Source organism: Symphalangus syndactylus, chromosome 20 (assembly GCF_028878055.3).
Source record: "Symphalangus syndactylus isolate Jambi chromosome 20, NHGRI_mSymSyn1-v2.1_pri, whole genome shotgun sequence".
Lineage (NCBI taxonomy): Eukaryota > Metazoa > Chordata > Mammalia > Primates > Hylobatidae > Symphalangus > Symphalangus syndactylus.
The window spans coordinates 20901032-20924000 of NC_072442.2; the positions used below are offsets into that span (position 1 = coordinate 20901032).

Genomic DNA, 22969 nt, shown 5'->3' on the forward strand with positions numbered 1-22969 from the left:
TACCTACATAACAAACCTGCACATGTACTCCTGAACGTAAAAGTTAAAAAAACAATGGCTTAGGGAGTCAAAAAGTATATGCAGATTTCCACTACATGGGGTGGGGGTGGGGCACAGAGAAACAAAAGGTAAGAGAAACAGAAGGTAAAAAGGAGAAAATTTTTAAAAATCAAAAAAGAAGTAAGCTGGACGGGGTGGTAAGCACTATAGTTCCTGAGGCAGAAGGCTTGTTAGTATCCAAGAGTTCAAGACCAGCCTGGTCAACATTGTGAGACTTCCTCTCAAAATAAATAAATAAATAAATAATAAATAAATAAATAAATAAAATAAAATAAATAGAAAAAAAGGCAAATGGTATTTGAGAGAAAATGCAAATACTGAGCAGTGGCATAGAATATCTGTTACATAAGAATAGAAGTCCCCGAAAAAGAAAACCAAAGTAAGGAAATGGAGCAAATACTAGACATTATAATTCAAGGCTTTCCTGAAATAATGATATAGATAATAACAAATCTAAATCTGCATATAGAAATAACACAAACACAGTGTTCCTGAAAAATTGTGCTTGAGCGACCAACACCAAAATATATTCTGGTAAAATTACTGCACTTTAAGAAGAAAAAATTATTTAGGCATCTAGCCAAAAAAGGAAGTAGCTTATAAAGGAAAGGAAAATTAGGTTATTACCAGACTTTTTGACAACAACACTTTATGCTAGCAGGAAACAAAGTAATATTTTTAAGATACTTACAGAAAGAAAATACAATGCAAGGATTTTTTATCCAGAAAAACTGACTTTTATGTACAAAGGACATAGGTAACTCATCAATATGCAAGAACTCAAGAAAATGAGCACTTCTTGAGGGATTTACTGGAGAATAAGCTTCAGATAAGCAAAATAACCAAAGAGCCAGTGATAGTAAGGGTTTGACAGTGAGCGTTAAATGCATAGCCTCATGAAACTAAGACCAAATGAAGGTTAGAATGGAGAGTAAGGTATGCAATGGCTATCTGATTTGAAAATGTAGATGCAATACAACTACAAAAATTCAGAGGACAATGTGGAGAATATATGCAGATTTTTTTCTATTTTTTTTCCAGTAGTCATATTTGTGGTGGTAGTATTTATATTGTCTTTCTGAGACTGTTGAGTAGGTAATGTGAGATAAAACAAATGATTAGTCATAGGATATTCTAATCTTATCTCCTAAGTACTCAAGAAACTAGGACACTCACTTTGAAGGGACGGAGATACAGACATACTAGGAAAGAGATTGAGTAAAACCTGGTAGTTCTGAATTCAAATTAGAAGTATCAGTATGAATATGGTGTAAATATTTTCTAGCTCCGTTTGCTGAAAAGGCCGAGAAATAATGACTGAACTACTAGCAGTGAACGTCCCTGGTACACAGATTTTGGTATTGAAGTACCATTTCCCACTAGAGGGAATCAGGACTTCTTGAGACATGGCAGATTTCAGGTCTGAGGCCCTAAATGCACAATAAGTCTGGGATATCTTGTCATAGTAAATAGCAAAGAAATCACCAAAAACCACCATAATCTAAAGGATACAGGTACCAACTGAAGAAGCATCCACTAGCCAAAGATGAGTCCATTTGAGTATCAATAAGAACAATAATTAAAATGAATTAAAATGCATCACACATATTAATATTTGAATATATGCATTCATAATTACCCAGGCCCTCCTACCCCCACTGCCGCCATACACATATATGTCAGCTTGGGGAATGAGGGAGCCAGTCATTATCTTGAAATCTGGTAAATAAAGGGGATGGATCAAGCATTTATTCTGCCTTTCCTGTATGAACTATAGGGGAAATGTCTCTTTATAGAAGCAGTTCTACTAATAAATTAAAAAAGAAACCAGATTGAATTAGGATCCACCATTTATATCTCCTAACAAATTATTGAATCTAGGCACTGAGCATCCATGGCTGCTAACAGCATGAAAGGAAAATGAACATTAGTTGCCTCCTGATGTACCACTTGTGGTCTGGCCAAAGTGATCAAACCTGAGTCTGATCAGACCTCTAGACCCAGCAGCCCATTTGCAGGAAATACAGATGACAAGGGAATGTGCTGAGCTGCACCACAAGTGAGCAATTAGCAAAACCCAGGAGAAATCAGGTCAGATGACTCAGGTTCCTCAACAGATAAATTGTGAAGAAAAACAAAGAGAAAGGAATGATAGTGAGACTACTTTTGCAAAGATGATGACAGTGAGAAAAATCTAACATGGCTGACTCCATCTTGCTTCTAGCCTCACAGTCTGGCTATCTTCATTGATGCCTGGGCATAGGCCAGGCTATTTAGTTTATAGTTTAACCTTGAAGCAAGGATGATAATAGCTCCTCTCTAAAACTGATCCCTACCCTGTTTGGACACTGAAACTGCCTTTGTAAGACTAATGAAAGGCCACAGGCTTAGGATTCTGAATTAGGGGCCTGAATTCTGCTAAAATGTAGGTATAGTTTCTATAAACTCTTGCTGCTCAGGAGTTATGTGGCCAGAGGTCACAAGATTTGTGGCTTCCTCAATTTTTTCTATAGATAAGATCACCATTACAGAACTGAAGATTGGTCATTTGAGATGTTTTTCAGACTCTTGCATTCTGGCAACTGACTGACCCCACCCAGACTTGTGACTCATGGCTCAACTGGTCCTGTGGCCTCCATCCAGAGAAGGACTTGGCATATGAGGACCGTTTTCCACACCCCAATGATTTCATCCCCAACCAATCAGCAGCACCCATTTCCTAGCCCTCTGTCCACCAAATTATCCATAAAAACCCAGCCTCTGAGTTCTCAGGGAGACTGACTTGAGTGATAATGTCAGTCCTTTCACTCAGCTGCTCTGCATTAATTAAACCCTTTCTTTACTGCAATACCAGAGTCTCAGTGAACTGGTTTTGTCTGTACGAGGGTGATGGGGGCGGGGGCAGTAAGAACCTGCTGGGTGATTACAATAGCAACCTGTAAGGAACATGCAATGCCTTAAAACACATTCCAACTTCTTTTGAGACAGGGTCTCAGGCTGGAATGCAGTGGCAAGATCATAGCTCACTGCAACCTTGAACCCTTAGGCTCAAGCAATCCTCCTGCCTCAGCCTCCCAAGGAGATGGGACCACAACATACCAACATTTTTAAATGGGCAAGACTAAACTATAGTCACTACGCACACTTGAGTGATAAAACTATAAAGAAAACACAAAGAACTGTTCACTATAAACATCATTATATAGTTAATTCTATTTGTTTTATATTAAAATGGAAAGATTTTTTTAAAACCCACATATATATCCAGGCTGAAGAAAACATATCTGTCAGGCCACCTTGATCAATAAGACCTCCAGGTTTAAGGGCCAGGTGTGGTGGCTCATGCCAGTAATCCCAGCACTCTGGGAGGCTGAGGTGGGCAGATCACTTGAGGTCAGGAGCTCAAGACCAGCCTGACAGTGAAACCTCGTCTCTACTAAAAATACAAACATTAGCTGGGTGTGGTGGCACACACCTGTAGTCCCAGCTACTTGGGAGGCTGAGGCACAAGAATCGCTTGAACCCAGGATGCGGAGGTTGTAGTGAGCCGAGATCGCACCACTGCACTCCAGCCTGGGTGAAAGAGTGAGACTCCATGCCAAAAAAACAAAAACAAACCCAAAAAACTTCCAGATTTAAATTCTGCTTGGAGGATCGAGCTTTGGATATCATATGGACTCCCACCTTCCTGTTCTCTCTGGCCTCTAGACATTTGAAGAGATTATCCAATAACTAGGTAGAGGTCATGAGAGTAAACTACAGGCGTTTATTAGGCAACCAAGAAAGAGCTAAGTAATAAAATATAACTTGTCCCTGAGTAGAGGTCTCCTTGTGTTTGACATTTCTAGTTTATTTCTAACCAGAAGCCCTCTGGGGTCATACAGAGTCTCAGAAAATATCACGAGCAATGTATGTTTATGATGGTGGCTCCATAGTTTTAGGCAAATTCTACTTTAACAGTACCCAATATGCAAAATTTCAGGGTAATTGTGATATTTTTACCACAAAAAGACTCTTCCCTTTAAAGAAGGGTTCAGCTTTAAGCTTCCTTTAAATAGTAGCTTGGAGGATAAGGTAAGCATTTGTTTACAGAACAGTAATTGCTTCACAAGGTGGAGGGAAGTGTGGGCTGTTCAATGATTGTGCAAGCCCATGGATCAACAAAGCTTTGTTACATAGACAGTCCAAGGTTGGGAAGGCCATGATGTGCATAATGAAGCAAAGAGTTGAAGAACATCAGTCACTTCACACTCTCCAGGCCCAACTTGCAAATTTTCTTCTTTATATGCTGGAATCTTCACATAGTAAGACAAAGCATGTGCTAAGAAAATCAGTTCAGAATTTCTGAATCATTTTGTTGAACACACTGAGCTACCCATTTGTCTTGGTGATTATTTGAATTAGTCATAAATGCAGTTTTTGATACCTTGGGGTTTCTTAACATCTGAGTTTCCTTCCTATGTTTCCTCTGTGATATGAATTTTTGTGAGAAGAGACCATTTTTCACTATAAAGGCTGAATAGGACAATCACTCATTTATTTTCCCAGGCTCCTTTGTCGTTAGAGAGCAGGCACATGAGGCACACGACCTGGCCCAACCAATCAGAAGCACTCACTTCAGCCTCTGGGGGTCTAGGGTGGAGAAATAATGATGGCAGGGGAACTTTTTTTTTTTGAGACAGAGTCTTGCTCTGTTACACAGGCCAGTGGCACAATCATGGCTCCCTGCAGCCTCAACCTTCTGGTGCTCAAAAAATCCTCCCACCTCAGTCTCCCAAGTAGCTGGGACTATAGGCACTTGCCACAATGCCCAGCTAATTTTTGTATTTTTAGCAGAGAAGAGGTCTCACTATGTTGTCCAGGCTGGTCTCAAAATCCTGGGCTCAGGTAATCTCGCCTCCTTGGCCTCCCAAAGTGCTGGGATTCCAGGCATCAGCCATCACACCTGGCCAATGGTGGGGAATTTTTGCAGTGCTGTGGCAGAGGGCACCAGCAGCCTTGTGTGTGACTTTCAATTTAGACACCTGGCTGATACCATGATCTAAGTCAATGTCATAATAAGCCACTCGGAGTGAAAGGGGACAAGGCCTCAAAGAAGATAGTCTTAAACTGTCCTAACTTAAACTGGTCTTAAAAAGAATATAAGAGGAATATTTTCATTTTGGACGGAGGGGAGGAGTGAAGACTGGGAAGAAGAAAGAAGAGACCGGATGGAGTGAAACAGTGTAGGGGAAAGGGCCTGTGAGAATTCCCTGAGAGGGCTTAAGAGCATGTTAAGAATAGGGATATCATAGAGGTTCCATGCAAAGTTGTTTTAAGTGCTGTAGTGTAAATTACCCCCCCATTCCCTGCTTCTTCAGCTCCCCAAGATGTCTAAGGTGTACTCCATACTCATTGGTGCTTTATTTGAGTGGGGTTTGAGGCACGTTGAAATCAAGGAGATGCTGAGTTTCACAAATGGGTTATCTGAAGTCAGACAGAGGAGAGAGAAGAAAAACCAGAAGCCCAGAGCCAAAGGAGACCTGAAGACAATGGAAGTCCACTGGACAAGTGTAAACATCTTCAGGAGGGGATTCTACAGAGTAATAAAGATGATTCGACAAGTTACAGGACGTTGGCTGGCCTCTGCACCCACTCCGGAGCAATGGAGGAAACATCAGCTCCAGTCTGTGAGGCAAGGACAAGGCAGAGAGTGATGAACTCCAGAGATGCGAGCGTGGATGCAAGTCAAAGGTGACCTGGTAAAGGCAATGTGGCTTTATAGAGCAGGAAGACTGTATTCGGTGAGGCTTTAGTCTTCTTATTTTTAAACAGATATTTTGAGGTATAATTTACATGCCATAAACTTCACCCCTTGTAAATGCACAGTTCAATGATTTTTGAGTAGTACAATCATCATAATCCAGCCTTAGAACATTTCCATCCCCTCAAAATGCTCTCTTGTGCCCATTTGTGGTCAATCCACATTTCCACCCCCAACCTCAGGCAAACACTGACCAGCTAGCGGTCTCTGTAAATTTACCTTTTCTAGAAATGCCATACACATGAAAGTCTTTTGGATCTGGCCTCTTTTGCTTACCCTGACATTTTTGAGGTTGGATGTAGCATGTACCAGTGCTTCACTCTTTTTGTTGCTGGATACTGTTCCATTACATGTATACACCATGTTTTGTTTATTAAACAGCTGACAATTGGAGTATTCCCACATTTTGATTATTAAGCATGGTGCTGTTATAAACAATTGCATACAAGTCTTTGTAGACATATGTTTTCATTTCTCTTCGGTAGATACCTAGAAATTGCTGGATCATATGGTAACTGTGTTTAAACTTTCGAGGAAGTGCCAAATTGTTTTCTAAAGTGGCAGTGCCACTTTACATTTCCACCAGCAAAGAAAGAGGGTTCCAATTTCTTCACATCCTCATCAACACGAAGTATATCATTGGTCTTTCTGATTAGAACCATTTTAGTGGATGTGTAGTGATATCTCACTGTGGTTTCAATCTGCACTTCCTTAATGACTAATGATGTGGAATAGATTTTCATATGCTTATTAACTATTCATGTATTTTCTTGGGTGAAATGTGTACTCAAATCTTTTACTCATTTAAAGAAGTAGGTCGTTTGTTTTCTTGTAATCGAGTTATGAGAGTTCTTCACATATTCTGGATACAAGTGCTTTATATTACTTTCAAATATTTATATTATTTGCAATATTTTTATTACTTGCAAATATTTCTTCCTAGTCTGTGGCTCATGTTTTCCTTTCTTTCTTTTTCTTTTCTTTTCTTTTTTTTTTAAAGACAGGGCCTTGCTCTGTCACCCAGACTGGAATGGAGTGGTGTGATCACAGCTCACTGTAGGCTTGACCTCCTGGGCTTGAGTGATCCTCCCACCTCAGCCTCCCAAGTAGCTGGGGCTACAACCACGTGCTACTATGCCTGGCTAATTTATTTACTTATATTTTTTTGTAGGGATGGGGTCTAGCTATGTTGCCTAGTTTGGTCTTGAATTCCTGGACTCAAGTGGTCCTCCCACCTCAGCCTTTCCTGGGATTACAGGCATGAGCCACTGCACCGGACTCATTTTCTTAATGATGCCTCTTGAAAAACATTTTTAAAAGGTTTATATGATGTCCAATTTATCAATTTTGTCTTTTATGGACTATCTTTTTGGTGTTATATCTAAGAAGTCTTTGCCTAATACAATGTCAAAAAGATTTTCTCCCTTAAAAATATTTTATAGTTTTAGCTCTTACATTTAGGTCTATGTTCCATTTTGAATTGATTTTTGTGTATGCTAAAATGTGAAGGTATAAGGTTATTGTTTTATATTGATGGGGCTTCAGGACATGCTGCCCCAAAATATGACACCATAAACATTTGAGAAAACAGCAGAAGGAGAAGGTCATTCTCACCTCCTTCCTTCTCCTTCTCCCATGAAGCCGGTCATAAGGACCTCATTTCAGTGGTGCCCTCTCTCTACCTGGAAGAAAGGATGTTTGTTATCTCTGAAGACACAGAGAAGAATCTGAATAAACAGACCTTGCAAAGTTCCCCCCCAGTTTATTATTAATCATTAGATTATACCCCTCTGTCCAATCACACTTCTGCACAACTGTCTACTTTTCACCAATCTTATGCATAGAAATTTGGGTCTTCATTTCTGAAGCCTCCTCCATCACATAAACTTACATTAAATAAATTTGTTATGCTTTTTAAAATCTGTCCTTATTTTAGGTGACTCAGGCGTGAACACAGCAATGAGTGAGAAAATATATTTTTTTCAACACCTACAGTATATTGATATCCAGTGGTCCCAGCATTGCTTGTTGAACAACCCATACTTCCCCCACTAAATTGACAGCACAAATAGTATTTGTCAAATATTAATTAACCAAAATGAAAGGATTAATTTGGGGGCTCCTGGTTCTGTTCCATTGATCTATATGTCTATTCTTGTCATTACCATACTTTCTTGATTTCTGTGGATTTATAGTATGTTTTGAAATTGCATAGTTTAAGTCCTCCAACTTTATTCCTCTGTTACAGAATAGTTTTGGCTATTTTATATCCTTTAAATTTTCATATAAATTTTACAATCAGCTTGTTAATTTTCTAAAGAAGCCTGATGGGAAATTATTTGGGATTTAGTTGAATTTGTAGATCTATTTGGAGAAAATATTGAGTCCTTTAATCCATGAGCACGAACTGTCTGTTCATTTATTTTGATACTCTTTAATTTATCTTGGCAATGTTTTATAGTTTTCAGTGATTGGCTTTTGCATGTCTTTTGTTAAATTTATTCTTAAATATTTTACTCTTTTTGATGACATTGTAAATGGAATGATTTTCCTAATTTTATTTTTGGATTATTCATTACTAGCATATAGACATACAATTTATTTTGAAAAGATGATCTTATATCATACACCTTTGCTAAATTTGTTCACTAGTTATAGTAGTTTCTGGAGTTTTTTTTCTTTCTTGGTAGATTCCACAGGCTTTCTAAAGAATCATGTTTTCTGAGAATAAAGACAGTTTTTTTTTTCCCCTGTGTTTCCTATCTGTGCACTGTTAATTTCTTTTTCTTGCCTTATTGCACTGGTTAGAACTTCCAGTATGATGTTAAGTAGGATTAATGACAGTTGACATTCTTGCATTTTCTCTGATTGTGGGGGAAACATTTAATCTTTCATCATTAACATAAGGCAAATGGCAGGGTTTTCATAGATGTCTTTATTCTAACAAAGAAAGTTCCCTACTATTTTTAGTTTATTGGAAAAATTTTATCATCAGCAGTGTTTGGTTTTATGAAACGTTTTTTTCTGCACTTATTGTGATTGTATGGTTTTTTATATTTACTCTATTAATATCGTGTATTACATGAATTAACCAATCTTGTATTGCTGGAGCAAATGCCACTGTGTCATGGTATACAATCCTCCTTATATGTTGATGAATTCAGTTTGCTAATATTTAGAAAATTTTGCATCTAAGTTCGTACAGGATATTGGTCTGCAGGTTTCCTTGCTTGTGATGTCTTTGTCCTTGACATCAGAGTAATACTGGTCTTATAATAGGAGTTGGGAAGTATCCTTGCCTCAATTTCCGGAGCTTATGTAGGATTGGGTATTGTTTCTTCTTTAAAAATGTGATAGAAGTCACCAGTAAAATCATCTGGGCCTGAACTTTTTTTATGTGTGGTGGAGGGTAAGATTTTTCATATTAATTCAATTTCTTTACTTGTTAGAGAGAGGCCTATTCAGATTTTCTATTTTTTTTCTTGTATCAGTTTGGTAATCTGTGTTCATTTGCTTGGACTTAATCTGCAGAACCTTTGACTCTGTGCTGTGCAGCTGCTTATGTCTCTGCTCAGTTTCTTAAAATATTATTTTTTTTTAGCCTAGCTTCCTGGGAGCCACTCCCATTCCTACCCAGCTCAGTGGTCATCCAATGATTGGGCAGCACTTGTGCTCAAACACCTCTAGCCAATAAGGCTTCCATCTGCAGGTAGATGGGGGAATGCGTGAGAAGTCCAGGCAGTTTGCAAACTGGACTGCTTTGGTCCTTACCTTTCATTGGGCTCTGTCAGTTCTCACTACATGTTTGACCTCCTGGTCAGGGAGAGATGTGTGGAGAGCTTATCAAGCACCCTGCAGTCTCTCATTTCTGGGATATTCTTGTTAAATTTCTGGCTAGGCCTCTGGTCTGTGGCTTGCCTTAGCTGGGATCTCATCCTAAGGCTAGGAGAGCTGCGGGCTCCCTGTTCACTGCTGGGCATGGTTTTGCTTTCTGCTCCCAATCAAGCCAGCCCCCTCTGGCAGTGAAGCTGTTGGTTTTCATGGGCAGCGAAAATGCCCTAGACTCCCTCTGTTCTTACCTGAAATTCAGAAGTTTATCATAAATAAACTATTCTCAATTTGTTGTTTGCCTTTGGCCAATTTCTGGAGCTCCAAAGTGGTTGTTTTTGACAGTTTTGTCTAGTTTTATAGTTGTTTTGGAGAAAGGATTTATCAACTTCTTCACTCCCCTACAGCCAAAAGTTCTCTCAGTCTTTTAAAATTGCTGGGTGTGTGACCTGTCAGCTAAGCTTCTCCTTGTTTTCAAGTTGCCATTGTGCATTTGAAAGTCAAAGAATAAAAGCTCTTTTGAAAAAGTCAGGACTAGAAATGATGCCAGGGAATGTGTGGTTGGTGCAATGGAGGGGCGGAGAGTGGGTAACCAAGAGGTCATAGAAATAGTGAGGAGTGAGTCAGGGATGCAGAGCAGTGGGGCCAAGAACGAAATGCATGGTCTACTAGAAAATGCAAACACAAATGGAAAGGCTGCCTTACATCTCTTAACGTCACCAATCTAACAGCCACCATTTCCATGAATAGTTCATCCCAGGCCCCCTTCCCTGGTTGGGATTTGCAGTTGTCTGGGGAGTGGGCAAGTGTTAGGGTAGTGTAGGGATAGGACAGGTTAGGACAGGAATGGGACTGCACTGGCCACAGGGAAGGGGATGGGGTAAGAGCCACATGCCCTGGGAACTGGATACAGCCTTCATGTCAGCCTCTGGAAGAGGGCTACTAAGCAGTGATCACAGCTCACCCCTGGCTGCCCCCTAGCTCAGCCCTAACTTGACCATAAATAACCATAAAGACTTGGTCCTAATACTTAAAAGTCGAGGGTTAGCAGGTTATAGCCTGCAGGTCAAATCCAGCTCATCACTTGCTTTTGTAAATAAAGTTTTATTGATACTCAGTCACATTCATTTGTTTACATACTTCTATGGATGCTTTCCTGCTACATGGACAGCACTGAGTGGCTGTGACAGAAACCGTTTGACCTATAAGGTCTAAAGTATTTACTAACTGGCCCTTTGCAGAAAACGTTTTCCAATCCCTGTTTTAAATGAAAACTACAGTAGCCAAACGTCCTAAAGCATGATAATGTGGATAGACCGTGATACATGCAATCAGAAGACATGGGCTGGGTGCAGTGGCTCACACCTAGCACTTTGGGAGGCCAAGGTGGGCTGATCATTTGAGGTCAGGAGTTCGAGACCAGCCTGGCCAACATGGGAAAACCCTGTCTCTACTAAAAATACAAAAAAAATTAACTAGGCGTGGTGGCACATGTTTGTAATGCCAAATACTTGGGAGGCTAAGGCACAATAATTGCTTGAACCTGGGAGGCAGACGTTGCAGTGAGCTGAGATCATGCCACTGCACTCCAGCCTGGGTGACAGAACGAGACTCTGTCTCTGAAATAAAATAAATTAAAATAAAATCAGAAGATATGGGAACAAGACTGATCTGCTACATACCAGCAGTGGCACTCAGTACAAGCCATTGGTTCTCTGTGGGCACAAGGTCTCTATAAAATGGGGATCAGGTGGATCACCTGAGATCAGGAGTTCGAGACCAGCCTGACCAACATGGAGAAACCCCATCTCTACTAAAAATACAAAATTAGCTGGGCATGGTGGCGCATGCCTGTAATCCCAGCTACTCGAGAGGCTGAGGCAGGAGAATCGCTTGAACTCAGGAGGCGGAGGTTGTGGTGAGCCAAGATCACACCATTGGACTCCAGTCTGGGCAACAAGAGCGAAACTCCATCTCAAAAAAAAAAAAAAAAAAATGGGGATCAGATGATCTATTCTGTCATTTGGGGTTGTGGTTCAAACAAAACTACTGTATGTGAAATCATGTTGCAAACTATGCAGCAACAAACATATACTATTCCTGTTTGCAGAACACCCACTTTGACTTCCTAAACCACCTATTTAAACCCTCTCTGCTTGTGGACAACTGTCACCCTATGTACACCTTTTATGTGGCCAAGTCTGTGAAGTACCATTTCCTTAGGGACTTTTTTCCTTGACTGGAAGATGGAGTAGGATACCATGTCTATCACACCGCTGAGAGAGATGGATGGGACGAGGGAACTCTTAAGAAACTGAACTTACCCTAGCCCCGTGGAAGTAGGCGTGTTGACCAGTAGCAAATAAATGGTGTGAGAAAGCTATTTTTCTCCCCAAGAACATCCCTGGTGGAGAAAAGCATCATCTGAGTTTTGATCTTATGAATTATTTCTTTTCTCTTTAAGAATCTGAACATAGTAAACCCTGTTACAATAGCAAGGATAATTTAGTGGTTGACATGAAACTAAAACTTGGGTAAGAGTTATAACTTAAGAGTCTGGAATTTCCAACCTCTGTGGCTCATTTCTATAGCAAAGATACATGAATCCTCAGGCTGTTAGCTAAATTTGAGAGAAAGTCTCTGGCCAGCTGAAATCAGAATGTTCAACGTGGATTATCAACTACCATGCTGAAAGCATCTGTAATCTTCCTGCAGGACTTCTCAGTGGGAGACGTTTCAGTCTCCAGGTGCAGGGGAACAGAAACACCATCTTCTCCCACATGGAGAAGAAAAGTAGTGATGTTCTGTTTATAAAACACTTTCCCATCCATCCTGTTATTGACTACAGAGGCTATAGGTTCCTACAGGTAGGAATCATGTCTTTTCATCCCAGTACCTTGCACAGACCCAGAATGGACTAGGTGTGCAATAAATGGTTATTGAATGAATGAATCCTCTGGAAGGGAAATCTTTGAACCTAGTCAAAAGAACACAAATCAGGAGAACTGTGTCAATTCTTGGGGGTGCCTCTTAGTCATGGCATGGTCTTGAAAAATTCACTTTACCTCTTAGTACCTCAGTTTTCACTCCTGTAAAATGAAACAATAATTATCTGCCTAAGGTATCATTTGGTAGATTAAATGAGATAATGAATAGGAAAGTGTTTTATAAACTGAACGTCACTATTTTTCTCCTGCATCCTGCCTGGCCCTTCCTGCTGCAGACCCTTTGAGCCTGAGAATAACAGCTAAACAAATTCGTGGTGTTTGCAGTTGGATTAGCCACAGAATGAGCAGTGATCCCTGTTTATTTTCTGCCTGCCTTAGTGAGTTTAGGTCCTGGTACATGAGTGCACGGGATCCAGGAAGTGTTGATTACATGTAGTTGTCTGCAATTGGACAGTAGTGGGGGTTGAGGTGGGTGGCCGGACCTAATGGCCAGAAAGGTTAAGGCTAAATGCATCTGAAGAAAAGCAGAGCCAGAGTCTGTCTCTGGTGGCAAGTGTATCCCAGGTGACCTGCCTAGAGATACCACTAATCAGGAGGAGAAGCCAAGGGGGCCTGTCAAAGGGGGTGTTCTTATGAGGATAACTATTTGTTGAAGTACTGCCAGAAACGGATGCATCAGGAGATGGGAACTAAAACACTACAGGCATGAGTGAATGATCAGATCTTATAACAAGAGGGGCTAGGCCTTCTCTAAGGAAGGCTGAGAGATGAGTGAGGCTTAGCAAGGGAGAGGAAAGCAATAGACCCAACTGTGAAAGTGTAAAGCAGGATCTTTCAGAGTCAGGCCTAGAACACTGGGTGTGATTAGCTAGTTCTCTTTTAGTTGAAAATTACAGAAACTGATTCTGGATAGCTTCAAGAGAGATACAAAAGAGGTTAGGGAGTCAGTTACTGAAAGGATAACTGATGTATCTTGTGGAATCAGAGGACTGAGATGCTTGCCAAGGATAAACTAGAATCGGAGATGAATCAGTAGGGTGACTATAGCTTACAATAATCTATTTTACACTTCAAAATAGCTAGAAGATAATAATTCAAATGTTTCTAGCATAAAGAAAAGACAACCAGCCTGGGCGACACAGCAAGACTCTGTCTCAAAAAAAAAAAAAAAAAAAAAAAAAGACAAATATTTAAGGCAATGAATATCCCAAGTATACTGATTTGATCTTCACTAATTATACGAATGTTTTATATTATCATATACCCTGAAAGCATGTACATCTTTATGCATAATAAAATAAAATAAAATAAAACTAGAATCGGTTACAGTTAGATTACAGTGGAGAAACCAGGCATTTGTCCTCTCTGAGTCTTGCCTCCTATGTCTCTTTATGTTTCCTTTATTCTTAATTTTTACTGCCAAATGCCATTTTTTGGCTAATCAGGCTGTGGCTGGGCTCCATTATATTTCAATTGCTCATCTGGCCACTGCTACTTTCATTAGAATGTGAATACTTGACGGCTGTGTAGTGGGCTGAATGGAGGCCCCAAATATATCAGGTCCTAATCCTTGGAACCTTGAATGTTACCTTATATGGGAAAGATTTTGCAGATATGAATAAATTAAGGATCTCGAGATAAGGAAATTATCCTGGATTGGCCCCATGTGTCTTAGATTCCATCATAAGTGTCCTTATAAGAGAGAGGCAGAGGGAGATTAGACACTCAGAGGAGAGGACAATGTGAGGATGGAGGCAGACACTGGAGTGATGTGGCTACAAGCCAAGGGATGCTGGCAGCTGCCAGAAGTTGGAAGAAGCAAAGAATGTATTTTTCTCTATAGCCCCTGGAGGGATATGGTCCTGTGAGTCCTGTGACACCTTGACTTCACCCACTGAAACAGGCTTCAGACTTCTGGCCTCCAGAACTGTGAAATACTATATTTCTGTTGTTTAAGCCACTAAATTTGTGGTAATTGACTATAGAGGCTATAGGACACTAATAAGAGTAGGGGCTGTCTCTTTTCATCCCAGTACCTTGCATAGACGCAGAATGGACTAGATGTGCAATAAATGGTTATTGAATGAATGGATCCTCTGGAGGGAAAACTTTGAACCTAGTCAAAAGAACACAGATCAGGAGACTTGTGTCAATTCTTGGTGCTGCCTCAGTTATGGCATGGTCTTGAAGAATTTACCTCTTAGGACCTCAGCTTTCACTCCTGTGAAATGAAATAATAATATCTGCCCAAGGGTACCATTTGGTGGATTACATGAGATGATGGATAGGAAACTGTTTTGTTTTTTGTTTTTTGTTTTTTTAATTAATTAATTAATTAATTATTTTTTATTTTATTTTATTTTATTTTATTATTATTACTATACTTTAAGTTTTAGGGTACATGTGCACAATGTGCAGGTTTGTTACATATGTATCCATGTGCCATGTTGTTGTGCTGCACCCATTAACTCGTCATTTAGCGTCAGGTATATCTCCTAATGCTATCCCTCCCCCCTACCCCCACCCCACAACAGTCCCTGGAGTGTGATGTTCCCCTTTTGTAAACAGAATGCCACTATTTTTCTCCTCCATCCTGCCTGGCCCTTTCTGCTGCAGACCCTTTGAGGCTGAGAATAACAGGGAAACCATCAGTGTATCTATGTCTAAGCCCCAGTGTAGCAAGATGAGGAAGAGATTGATGGCTTCCTGAGCTTGGTCTCATCATTATCTCCCCAGAACCAGCTGCTTCCTTCCTCCCCTCTAGCCTTAGACATTTTTGCCAGTCAGGGATTAAAACCTACTCTCAGACAGTCGAGATCTGCAGCCTTGTCGGCTGTAGCTACCTGCTACCTTTCCTGTATTTTTCCATTCTCTCTTCTCTGTAGCTTCTCCACCAAGATGCCATTATCACCTGTTTGCTTCTTGTCCTCTGGGTAGCATACTTTTAGCCCAGGTGCCTCAAGGGACCTCATTCCTGTTCAGTATACCTGTTGCAAATACCTGGACACAAATGTTCTTAAAGCAACCCCCTCTATCAACTTCCCAGGGAAATATAGTGCTCCATATGAATTAATGTTCTAGGTAACTGAAAACCACCCTTTAGTATAAAAAAATCAGGATTGCTTATTCTAATGGAAAATTTCCTATACATAAAGCATTATAGACCTTCTTATCCTTTGACTCAGGAATTTCACACCTGGGTTCCAAAGCTACACAAAGGATTCACAGAATAATTTTCTTTTTTCTTTTCTTTTTTTTGTTTTTAATTGAGACAGAGTCTCACTCTGTCACCTGGGCTGAAGTGCAGTGGCACAATCTTGGCTCACTGTAACCTCTTCTTCCCAGGTTCAAGAGATTCTCCTGCTTCCCAAGTAGATAGGGTTACAGGCATGTGCCGCTACACCCAACTAATTTTTCTATTTTTAGTAGAGATGGGGTTTCACTATGTTGGCCAGGCTGGTCTCAAACTCCTGACCTCAAGTGGTCCTCCTGCCTCAGCCTCCCAAAATGCTGGGATTACAGGCGTGATCCCACCACACCCGGCCATCACAAAGTAACTTTTATTGTAGCATTATCTGAATAAGCTCAAACTTAAAAATAGTGGAAACATCCAAAACAAAAGGCTAGTTTAATAAATTGTGGCAGGTCACTATGTACCTGTTTTGAAGACACTGGAACTTACGTTTAGGCGCGCTCCATGTACATGCAGAAAATACAACATTAAGTGAGGAACCGTTGTAAAATGGTAGTATACAGACACTATTATTTTCTTACCCAGAATGCGTTTGCCTCTTCTTTCTGGTTAATGAACCCTGGTTTTATTTAGGTATAACCTCCCTCATGGGAGGTGAGCCTACCTTCAGCAAAGCCTGACTTGCCTGAGCCTGTCATGGTTGTTCTGTTTCCACTTTTCACTGATTGGTTTAGGGGTGGTCATGTAATCCAGTAGTGGCCAATGGCTAACTGAGGGGAAGTCTTATTCTGGGGGATTCTGGGATACTTTTCTCTGTTTCTGAAAGAGGTGCACAGAAAGATGAAAAAATTCTGGAGATGGATGGTGGTGATGGTTGCACAACAATAAACAATATGAGTGTACTTAATACTATTGAGCTGTAGAGTTAAGTTAGTTGAGATAGTAAATTTTATGTCATATATTTTGTTATGATAAAACCTTGTAATCAAGAGGGATGCACAGAAAGAGACTGCCTCCATGACCTTGTCTTCCTCTGTGGCAGGGGTGGGGAGTAATTGTGTCTAGATGTGGAAATAATTATGTACTGATACAATGTGCCCCTCAGTCATCACTGTCCCTGGGTAATCTCATCAGCTTTCGCAGTTTCTGTGCGTCTGTATGCAGATGTATATGTATACAGGGACTGCCACACAGCCTTCTGGGCAGAGCTCCATGCCAACATATCCAACTGCTATCCTGACATGTTCTCTTAGCTGTCTTACCATAGGGATCTCAAAATTAATATGCCCCAAATGTATATTTTTGTATTCTGGAAAACTCAAACTTGTAGAAAATTTGTCAAAGGCATACAATGTACTTTTTTTTTTTTTTTTTTTTTCTGAGATGGAGTCTCACTCTGTCGCTCAGGCTGGAGTGCAGTGGTGCGGTCTCAGCTCACTGCAACCTCTGCCTCCTGAGTTCATGGGATTCTCCTGCCTCAGCCACCGGAGTAGCTGGGATTACAGGCACTCACCACTACACCTGGCTAATTTTTGTATTTTTACAAAGTTTTGTATTTTGCATGTTGCCCAGGCTGGTCTCTAACTCCTGACGTCAAATGATCTGCCTGTCTCGGCCTCCCAAAGTGATGGGATTTACAGGCATGAGCTACTGTACCCGGCTGTACAATGAACTCTTGAAAACCTTTCTCAATGACTCACCAGTTGTTAACTTTTTGCCTTAACACACCAAAAGTTTGACCTTCTCTGACCTCTTCCTCTCTGAAATCCTCTCTTTTCCAGGCTCCCCATCTCAGTACTCAGCGCTGTTACAAACCTGTTGCTTTTGCCAGACACCGGAAGTTGTTCTTGATGTCTCCATCTTCCTCTTCCCATGACACAAAGCCAACTATTCAGTCCTGTGAATTCTATTTCTTTTTTCAACTGTTGCAATTGCCTTCTAACCACATCCCTTGTGCCCTCTCTTTCATCCACTTTTATTCACAATAACTAGTTATAAGTTTGAAACACACCCAGTCATATCAGTTCCTTGCTTTACAGCCTCAGTGGCATATCCTGAATGGTGCATTGGCTTCTCTCCTTAGTCTCTTTCATTAGGACCTGACCTAGTCTGTTCTGTACCCCATAGCACCCTATGTTTTCCCTTGTTTGTACTTTTCATGATTATAATCGTTAAGTAATTTGTGTGCACATTTATTGACTACTAGTCTCCCTTATACGTCTATGACAGTAGGGACTTTGATGGTATTTCTCATTGCTGTATCCTCAGAACCTATTCTCAGTTAGTTACATGATATGCACTCAGTATGCATTCACCAGATAAGTAAATACATGAATAAATTAATGCATCACCTCCACTGAGCAGATTTTAATCTGCTGTGAAATGAAAACTTGGAATACCAAGTTACAGCTGCATGTAAATTAAAAGCAAAAAAGCACTGACTGCCAACCTAAGGTGAGTATCTGCCTGTTAGTATTCGGATTGTGTACCTTCTACCTGCTTAGAGGTAGTGGAGACTAAAGGAAGGAACCTAACCTTGGCTGTCATGCAGATCTGGATGCTGGCTCTGGCCCTGGCCTTGGTTGCTCTTGGCCTCTTTGAACCTCAGTTTCCAAATCTGCAAGATGGATATGGTAATATCTGTCTCAAAGGGCTTTTGGGAGGCTTAAATCAGATAGCTTTGGCTTTCTTTCCACCATCTCTTTGCCTGGCAGCATAGTCAGGAGTGCTTAGGCCTCATTCCTCCGCCTTCCCCTAAAATTTGACCTGCTTGAAAGCAATGGAAAAGGAAAGCTTATTATCACAGCCTCAGTCTTGCCTTTGAGTAGCAGCCAAGAGGTAGTCGTTAGTGGGTAGACTACCCACTGTTTCTCATGTGCTTCCTGGGCCCACGACATAGTCTGAAGACAGAATGGGAACAAAGTGGACTTTCTAGTGCTTTGCATAATGATGCCATTCACGACCTCTATTCTGTGCCAATGATGGTGGAGTTAGGATTTAGATGCTACTGTCTCTAAAGATTGATGTTTTCTTTATTTGGAACAGAGTGGTGTGTGTGTGTGTGTGTGTGTGTGTGTGTGTGTGTGATAGCCTTTAAAAAGCAAGGAAGAAACAAACGTCTATGTGCAGGGTATACTTGTCAGGGGCTCAGTCTTGCAGGGCTGGAACCCAGCTGAAACTTTTGTCAAAGCCATCAGGCTCTTAGTTAATGAAGCTCCTCTGAATCAGACTGCTCTACATGCCAGTATTTAGCACAAGAAAGGTAAAGACTCATGAAATGACAGGGCCTTAATGTCTTTCTGCACAGGCACTGAGATTCCTTTCGAATGAATGTTGTTAGCACCCTTTCAAACAGCCTCTCCGAAGGTTGCTGACTTATGCCTATAAGTTCTGCCTTCCTTCCCTGCTGCAGATCACACGGTCTTCTCTTCCTCCTCTGCAATTCTCACAGTGTGTGTGCATGTTTGTAGGGTCTCAGATTATATTTGTGTATTAGAGAAAGCCTGTGTTTTTGGATGTACTGGGGAGCTGGGGTATGGGTGCTTCCCAGACCCTGGTTATGGACACTCCTCTTCCTTTCTACAAAGCAGGTGGAAAAAAAAAAAAGGAAAAAAGAAACTGATTTTACATTCTGCGTCTATGGTCTTACTTTTCCACAATCTTTTATACTTTGGGAAATATTCCTGTCCTACATATTTTTCTGAGGGAGGGTGATGGACTCTAGAGCCAGAAACCTCTTACGGATGGGGGAAGCCTTTTGAAAAGAGGCAGGGAGGCCATGTAGGGATGTGAAGTGGAAGATGTTTTCAGAGGAAAAGAGGGCAGAGTGTGTACCTGCAAGAATACCCTCAACTCCCATGAAGGTTTTACAATTTTATATTTTCTCCTTGGTTTATGAGGGCGATCATAGATTATGTATGGCTTTAAAAATCAGCTTTATTAAGGAATAATTGTTTTATAATTAGCTGTGCATTTTTAAGGGTATGACTTAATATGTTTGACCTATCTACATACCTGTGGGACCAGCGCCACAATCAAAATAATATCCATCATCTCCCCAAATGTACTTTGTTTCTTTGCTCCTTTGTAATTCATCTCTCTCCCCATGCCATACCCAGACAGCCACCGATCTGCTTCCTGTCACTGTGGATTAGTTTGCATTTTCTAGAATTTTATATAAATGGCATCATACAGTGTGTGCTTTTTTTGGTCTGTCTTCTTTCACTCGAGGTAATTATTCTGAAGTTCATTTATATTGCTGCATGCATCAATAGTTCATTCCTTTTGTTTTTCCTATATGGTTGTAATATAGTTTGTTTACCCATTCACCCGTTGATGGACATTTTTGTTATTTACTGTTGTTGGTTATTCCAAAGAAATCTGTGATGAGCATTTGCCTACAAGTGCTCATATGCTGAAGTATACCGTCTCAAGCATTTCCTTTTCTCTCGTGGTGACATTTCTTTTACTTGTCCCCAGCCTCTGTAAAGACCAACACAGCCATCCAGTCTTACACGGTGGTGTTGTGGGAAGTAAAGAGACAAGAAGAGGCAGTGTGGCCTGCCCCTTGTTCACTGTACACTATGTTGATCTGTGTGGTGACCAGTAGTAGAGTGCACGGTGGTCTATAGCAGAACCAGAAATAGCCCAGAGAAGCAGTTACACCAAGGACTCAACTCAGCAACAGCTATGAGGCAAAGACCCTTTACTCCCAGACAGACTTGGTGGAGGCAGGCTGACATTTGAGATGCACATAAAACATCATGCCGTTGTAGGCACCCAATACTTCTGAATTCACTTTCTGCTACGTGCACTTTCTTAACTCCTTTGCTTGTAAGTTCCAGGTTATCTTCTTAACAGTTGTGGTTTGTAGGTAAATAACCTTTGGGTAAGAGAGGCTTTATTCTGTTATTCTTTAAAAATCTTAGCACATAAATACAGCAATTGTCTCCGTCCATTTCTGCTGCTATAACAACATACCTTAGATTGCATAATTTATACACAATAGAAATGTATTGCCCACAGTTCTGGAGGCTGAGAATTCCAAGATCAAGGCACCAGCAGATTTGGTGTCTGGTGAGGGATCTCAGCTTCCAATATGGCTCTGTGTTATTGTTTCCTCACATGGTGGAAGGAGCAGAGGGGCAAAAGGGGGGCTCAGGCACTCCCTGCAACCTCTTTTCTAAAGGCACTAATCCCATTCACTAAGGTGGAGTGCTCATGACTTAATCACTTCCTTAAAGGCCTTACCTTCTAATACTATCTAATTGGGTATTGGATTCCAACATATGAATTTTGGAGGAACACATACATTCAGACAATAGCAGTGATATACACAGGTCCTGTGTCTGAGGTGTCCGAGGTATCCCTCTAACTCATAAGCCCTCTTTGGAGAGGAGGCTTTTGTTGTATACAGGTATCCTAATGTGTCTTACAGGACTAGCGTTGTGCCGCCTTTATTTTTTTCTTTATAATTGTGTAATTTATTATTATTTTTTCATTTTTTCAACTTTTATTTTAGACTCGGGGTACATTTGCAGGTTTGTTACCTGATATTGCATGATGCTGAAATTTGGGGTGTGAATGATCCCCTCACCCAGGTTCTGCATAGTATCCAATAGTTAGTTTTTCAATCCTTGCACTCCTCCCTTTCTCTCCCTCCAGTAGTCCCGTGTCTATTTTTCCAGTCTTTACATCCATGAGTGCCCAACATTTAGCCCCCACTTATAAAGGAGAACATGCAATATTTGGTTTTCTGTTTCTTTGTTAATTTACCTAGGATAATAACCTCCAGCTGCATCCATGTTGCTGCAAAGGACATGATTTTGCTGTCTTTTTATGGCTGCATAATATTCCATGGTGAATATACACCACATTTACTTTATCCAGTTCCATCATTGATGGGCGCCTAGTGTGCATCCTTTTAGATATATTATCAGCACTGCTTCCAAGTAGCTTCTTTGATGGTTGCTGACTTATGCCTGTGAGTTTTCTTCATCATCAATTTCAGAGCTACCCCAAAGGCTAAAGAACAGTGAGATACAAGTAAATGGGGTTTCATTTACATCTCACAAGCCCCAGATAGCTGGGGATATCTGAAGGACTGACTAGGTGATGTCCCGGGTGATGTCCCTACTTGCATGTAATTGCTTAGAACTATGTGAATCAAAGATTTGGCACAGTTCTTTATCAGAGACTGACAGAGCAGGAGGGGGCTTTACAGGCTGTGTTGTCCAACAGTGTCATTTTTAAGAGGAGCCAGGACAGCTCAGAGAGGTGAGGTGCCCCACCCAGAGTCACAGAGCTTGTTAGCAGCTAAGCTGGATGAGGAACTCAGCCTTCCAGCCTTCCGGTCCACGGCTCTCTCCATCCCAACTCCCTCCATCCCCCAGCTCTCATTTAGTTTTTCTGCGCTTAATATGTTTTCCCTGAATTGTTTTTCTCCTTTGCCTCATCCATTACCTTCAAGGTTATTTTTGGTGCTCTTCTCTGCTTCTTTCATTTTGCAGATTGATTTCCCAGGCTTTGCTGAGTTTGGTGGCACTTCCCACCCCAGGGTCTTTGGCTTCATTATTGTTCTGTTTCCTACCCCCTTTATTGCCTTCCTGGGGCTTATAAAACAGACCAGCCCCCAATATCCCTGAGCCTACCTTCCCTCCCCACTTCCTCCCAAATAGCCCCCAGGATGCTGCTATTTCCTATCATGCACTATCCCCATCCCCCCTTCAGTCTATTCCCAGATCGCAAAATCTGCTCATAATGACAACCCTCAGAGCTCATCCTTCAGTGATAATTCAAGGCTGCACCAGCTACTGGGTAGTGACTACTGATACATCTTTCTGATGGCATGTCTTTTCTCCACTGGGTTTTCATTGTGTGGAGATGTGTCTATTTGGAATGATTCCTTCTCTTTTAAATATGTGGTGGGTGGGGCATCTGCCAGGTGCTTAGCAGGTGATGGTTGCTAGAGTAAGGAGGGTTTGTTGTGTGTGGAGACAGTAGAAGCTGGAGTGAGCACCATTCAGGGCACCAGAGTTATAGTTCCAGGCACTGGAGTATTGTAGAAAAACATAGAGGGCTTTAGATAGAGTCAGACAAATCTCCTTTCAAAGCCCAGCCTTAGCACTGATTGACTTT

General features: G+C 41.0%; 1 protein-coding gene and 1 long non-coding RNA gene across 4 annotated transcripts in view; one reads left to right on the plus strand and one right to left on the minus strand.

Annotated features, from left to right (window-relative positions):
• ASIC2 (acid sensing ion channel subunit 2) overlaps positions 1-22969 on the minus strand; it is a 1112670-nt gene that overhangs the window by 403678 nt on the left and 686023 nt on the right. The window lies entirely within an intron of this gene.
• Positions 1-22969, plus strand: part of LOC134735196 (uncharacterized) — an 82813-nt gene that overhangs the window by 12635 nt on the left and 47209 nt on the right. Inside the window, exon 3 of one of the 2 annotated variants that reach the window (XR_010118021.1) lies at positions 2574-2908. The exons of the other annotated variant lie outside the window; for it this stretch is intronic. This is a non-coding gene — a long non-coding RNA (uncharacterized lncRNA). Of the gene's footprint in view, positions 1-2573; positions 2909-22969 lie in introns of those variants that run through there. 2 annotated transcript variants of the gene reach the window in all.